This window comes from Quercus suber, unplaced genomic scaffold, assembly GCF_002906115.3.
Source record: "Quercus suber isolate HL8 unplaced genomic scaffold, Cork oak 2.0 scaffold_391, whole genome shotgun sequence".
Taxonomy (NCBI): Eukaryota; Viridiplantae; Streptophyta; class Magnoliopsida; order Fagales; family Fagaceae; genus Quercus; species Quercus suber.
The window spans coordinates 209699-215901 of NW_027069843.1; the positions used below are offsets into that span (position 1 = coordinate 209699).

The 6203-nt window shown below is 32.7% G+C and overlaps 1 long non-coding RNA gene across 1 annotated transcript; it reads right to left on the bottom strand.

Annotated features, from left to right (window-relative positions):
• Positions 1–1573: 1573 nt before the first annotated feature.
• LOC111995555 (uncharacterized) lies at positions 1574–3445 on the bottom strand. Its single transcript, XR_010624014.1, has 3 exons — positions 2336–3445; positions 1949–2131; positions 1574–1848 (listed from the first exon to the last, which is right to left on the bottom strand). It is a non-coding gene; the product is annotated as an uncharacterized LOC111995555 (long non-coding RNA).
• Positions 3446–6203: the final 2758 nt, after the last annotated feature.

Here is a 6203-nt window from a genome sequence, read left to right on the forward strand (position 1 = left end):
GCCAAGTGATAATATAATTGTAATCTGTGAACCTAACCAGAGTCAGGCAATAGGGTGTATGCAAGCCAAGTGCCTTCTGCCAAGACCATTTTAAAACCCCAAACTGGTTTGCTTTTTCTGCAAACCAGGCCTGAAGCTTTTGAATTAAACCCATAAGATATTTAATTCCATGACCAAAATTCCTATTCTACTAGACCCATCCCATACATCACAAAACCTGTCTGAAAAATTAAAGCTCCTGCATATGATTAGCAATGGAAAGCAATCTGTCCTGCACTGCATTCCTTAACCATATTCTATAACCAAGCTAAAAAAATGCATAAAAACACCCTGCCTTACCATATCTTGCCCTGTCTAGCACAATATTCACCAAGATTGAGGAGCCATCCTGCTAGCTAAAATTCAAAGTTTAAACAAAACAAATCACCCTACTGACCTTGAACTCCAACCAGATGAGTCCAGACTTGCGCATTTGGCTGAATATACTAACTTAATTCTAAACACATAAGAAGAAGATAAATCACTATAATTTCCAACCAACACCCTCTTCCCCCACCCACAAAAAGAAAATAAATAAAATAAACGAAAAAAAAAGGTAAGGTAAAACCAAATAGGCCCAAAGATAATAGGAAAAAAAAGTTACCATCAGGTTTTTTTTTGACAAGTAAAATACTTAACTAAAAATCGAAGGAAGGTGGGAAGGAAAAGAGAAAAGTTTGATTGACAATTTGAACCTATAAAGTAACTTTAGATAAGAAGCAAGAAAAGATGCATTGACAATTTAGGCAAGGGTATTGGAGAAATGATTCGACAAATTTGACTAAAACAGCTTTTCCCACAGTTGGATATGACACAACCCATTTAGCAAGGGTGTCAAAAAAGCAATGTTTGACACGACACGCAAACATGACACAAACAAAGACATAATTTTATATGCATAGATTCTTGCCAAAATGGATCAACCCACTTTAACAAGATTAATAAATTGGTCAATTTTGTGTTGATCTGTGAAAGCCGCAATCAATCCAAAATGATCTTTTTCATTATTCATGTCAATACAGTTTAACCCATTTTGACATGATCTTGTTTAGGCCATATAAATAAATTTCATTTTTATTTAACATAAATTAAATTTAAAATATAAAATTAAGGGAATCAAAGAATTTTAATGATTATATTTGTTGATTATTGCTACTTCATTAAACCATAAATTCCCTAACCCTTTTTCCCAAAATGAAGGAATAGAAAAAAAACTCATTTCATTTTATATTTCTTAAATATTGTGTATTTCTACATTTAGATGGAACATCATTGGGTTGAAAAAATAATTTTTAGATTATATGATATCAGCCACTCTATTCTAAATGTTGTAGATTATATTCTAAGGGCATGTACACGTTTCTAGGGAAAAAAATGTAACCTTATTAAAAACCTGATTAGAAATCATAGCAACTCACTAGATATTTACAGACATGCAACATTATATTAAAGAAAAACAGGGTAAAGATGATGTGCACACATAAAAATAAAAAAACTGTAATATTCTTGTAAAAAATCTGTACTCAGAAGTCGGTAACTTTTAAAGTCACTAGATATTTGAAGATATGCAACATGTTATATTCAAGGTTCACACACACACACCCACACACATAAACAGCAGGAATTTTGAAACAAGGATTCTTCATGTTCTTGTTTAAAGGAGATCTCAGTGAAAAGCAAAGATCATGAAGCACATTAAACTTAATTACAGGAATCCCTAGGTCAAGCAGAGCTCAGCCTTGTGTGATATAATTGATGCAAAAGTTTCGGCAAGCAGTTCTGAGGTTGGTGAAATATATATCAAGCCTTCTGCATAAGGAATTTTCAAGACAAATCATAAATGTATATCCGGTACACACCATATGCTTCAGCCAAAGAAGAGGTGTAACACAATAGATCTAGAACTAACCAGAAATGTAAACTAAAGATCTCAGCAATTCTGCCACCTAAACAATGTTCTCTGCATCAATTGCTAGAAAGTGTGATCCCTTTTAAGATCTAAACATTCAAAATGTACCACATGGGTTGACAAAGGTTTCTTGATCTCCAGCATGACAACATCTAAACAGCCATATCAATATTTCCCCAGAATCTATAAATAAAAACCAAATAAGAAACTTCATCTTGCAAAGTACTAAGAAGCTGCGTTAAAAAAAGAAATATCCTTGATGAAGTTACATGAAAAATACGAAACACTTTACAGAATGATGAGATGTTCACTATGCTCAACAAATAAAAACTTAATAATGACAAGTAGACATTGTAAATGTACCCAAAGTCGGTTACAGGGTCTCACCACTCAGCCTCATATGAGAGAGGTTCATTTGGGTACCAACCATAACTGAACATTCCAAGGTTAATTGTGAAAGATGTGTAGAAAAACTAGTGAGCAGACATGAACATGGTCTGGAACCCCAATGCATTCAGCACCTGCAAGGTGTGTAGAAAGAAAGGCACCGATTTAAATGCGATATATTGTTATTGTTTAATTAGGTGCAGAAGACCAACATTACTAAACTACATTAAAAGATCACATAAATCAGGTTACAAAGCAGATGGGGAAAATGAAAACAATAGAAAAGTTAAAATCAGCTTGGTTTAACAATGGACTAATTAACATTATAAAATGAAAAGTTCCCGGTCCTCTTTCCTTTTTAAAAGTTAGAAACAGAATGATCACTCTTCATTAATTATTGATAAAACTTAAGCCTCACTGGTTCTACCTAATGCCCATAAAATATACAAACTATGTACTCATTCAATGAATCTTCCTTATTCCACCAACTTAATTGTCTAGTCAAACTCCTCATTCAAAGGTTTCACCTGTACAACTCCCAAAAAAATAAATAAATAAATAAATCAGTTATCTGAAATTTGTATCAACCTAGACCCAACATCCCAAGTTTTGTTTTTCCTTTTTGGTTTAAGTGAGGGGGGAGTTTCCTGGAGAGAGAGAGAGAGAGAGAGAGCGAGAGAGAAGGCTCTGATACTAATTTTGATGTAGGATCATTAGGAATACAATATTAAATAAGGGTTCTTGAATAAGGTTTGTTGTTAGGGGTTTAGGTAGGGTTAGGTAATAAAAAAGATTAGATCTTAAATGAATTTGATGGATATTTGGTGATAAAACAGTGAATAGAACAAGAAACCAAGCAAGATAAACCCTGGGCAATCACACCTAAGTTTTCCTAGGCAATCACAATTTAGATGGTAGAAGGCAACCACACCCTCTAGGCTTAAATAAGTTGCTGGAATTTTATTATATTCAATCTCTCTATGAATGTTACTGACTACAAATAAGAAAAATACTCCAAGCACAAAATAAAGCTAATGGTTGTTGGTACTTGGTACAAATAATGACAGCCCATTCCAGAAAATCTAAGATTTACCAGATTGCAAATATTTTAGTTAAATTATTATTATTATTATTATTTTTTTTTTTTTTTTTTTTTTATAAATATAGTTAAATTATTATTATTATTATTATTTTTTTTTTTTTTTTTTTTTATAAATAACGATATTTCATAAATCAAAAGCTCCAAGTACTCTAGGAGTATACATGGAAAGGATTACATCAAGAACGGAAATTAAAATGATCAAGCATAACAAAAAAAATTAGAGCAAGAAAAAGAATTGAAAACAGAACACCAAGCAAATAAAGAGTGGAAGAGGAGAGATTTAATCTCATGAATCGACCGTTCCTTCCCCTCAAAGCATCTACTGTTCCTTTCCCGCCAAAGACACCATAACACACAATGTGGGACAGCCCGCCATAGGTCTATATTGCATTGTCTACCAATTGGACCCTGCCAAGAAGCAAATAAATCTGCAACACTTTGAAGCATCACCCAAATCACACCAAAAAGGCTCCAAACCATAGACCATAGCTCAAAAGCAATGGGACAATGAAGAAGAAGATGGTTTACCAACTCCCCACTTCTTTTACACATATAACACCAATCCATGACAGGTACACCCTCATTCCACAATCTATCAAGGGTCAAAATCTTGCCTAAGGCAGCAGTCCAAGAAAATACTCCAAACTGAACCCACAAATTTAGTTAAATTTAATTAAAACTGAACCCACAACTTTCTAATCTAAAGAAACTTAATAGAAAGACTTAATTATAACAAAAGGAGCCCAAGAAAACTGCCAAAAAGGCCCTACATTATATCTAGACCACTATTCTTGAATTTTTCATATTTAATCTTATTTTTCCTCAAACTCTTTACTATCTGCATCAGGGAGAGAGATAATCAGAACATATATGCAAACATAATATAGTAACAACAATGGTTAGCATAATGCAGAACATAGTTTCAACAACCCAAACCTATATTGAGAACAATGTTTCCAAGTTGAATTGCTGGTCAATTTATGATATATATATATATATATATATTCAAAGTGAAAATAGAGAATCTATGCCTATAATCATTGATACAAGCCAATGGTGCCTAAGAAAAACACAGGCAGGTATCAAACCTACGCCTGCAATATCTCAGTTTTCAACATTTTTCTTAGTGGATTAATTATGAATGGATTGCCTTCTTCAATATACAGAAAAGTGTCTGAAAACAACATATGCTATCAAAAAAGAAAAAAATGTTTCTCAATTTTGTGCCAAAAAAAGAAAAAAAGAAAAAAAAAAAAAAGTGTTTATGGGGGGCAGGGTTTTGTTGTTGGGGGTGGGGGGTTTGTTTCACATTGATATTTTAAAACATGAAAACAAGATAGGAAAGAAGCCTTAACAAATCAATTGAGAAGTATAAAGCCAACTTTTAATGAAAGAAAGACTTTCTGAAGAAGATAACAGCAGCAACTGGATGGGAATCTATATCTTTTCCCTTAAAGCATTTGTGAAAAATTATTTTTCAATAAGCATCTTGACTAGCATCATTTGGTGAACAACTTTGTATTTCTACAAAATATTCTGTCCAAATTATTAAAGGAAAGAATATATGAAGCAGGGATGGAAAGCACTAATTTAACGTATACACAGAAAGAAAGGAAAGACCTGCAATATCAAAAATGGGAAATTCAAAGGAGGATGAAAGAACTTTGTACTGTCTGGGAAAGTTCAATAAGTTACCAAGAATATAGGGCATTCCAAGCGCAGTGCACTATTGCCTCTGAGAAAGTTTAATAAGATGCCAAGAATATGAGGCACCACAAGTGCAGTATATTGTGATCCATGATTTAAAAATAAATAAATAACATAAGAGTGAAAACCTAAATTTAGGAAGATGCACACCTAATCCAACAGTGCACAACTTAGACGCACCAATCAATAACCCAACTAGTCAATTGGTCCAAAAATAAAAATATTTCATGCGCAACACATATTATCATCATAATTTATATAATAAAAAATAATATAAAAACAAAAATATCCAACAAAAAGAAAAAGACAGAAAGACAAGCACATAAATCTAAAACAGGAAAAATTTCAGGCCACTGCAGGTGGGGAAATGGAAAAAGATGCTGAGAACATAAAGCACCACAAGCACAGTATATCCTTCTCTCTGAGTTTACAATTCAGTCAATGTGCGGCCTTGCAATTGATAGAATATCTTATGCAAGCACATGCCCTGTTGTTAACCTAACTAGCCAACCATAAGTTTATGCATAAAAAAAAAAAAAGGTGCACCATTTAAGACCATAATGTAAGCATGTATTTAAGTCTCCAACAAAAGCTACAGTTGTAATCATAGCATTGTTTGCTTACATGTTACACCCAATACAAATTTAAAACATACAACATCATGTCAACTAGACGTAAAAGCCTGTCATTATCATATTACAGCATGATTATTTGATGATTCCACCAAAGCATGTATCAACAAATTGACACAATAAACTGGAAATTCCGACACTCAAATTTTGAAATTGAAGTTTTAGTACTATGTCAAATCTAGAAAATCTTAATTCAAGCCACATGCACTCCCGTATAGCGGTCCCATTTATTTAACAAAGGTAAACCAAAGGGTTTTTAGCGAATTGGTAAATACAGAATCACGCAAACGCAAACGCAAACAACGTCATGCCTTTCAATTGTTTTACTAAGCTGAGACCCATAACGAGTAAATGTTAACAATTTTAAAAAAAAAAAAAAAAAAAAAAAAAAAAAAAAAAAAAAAAAAAAAAAAAAAACAAAAAAAAA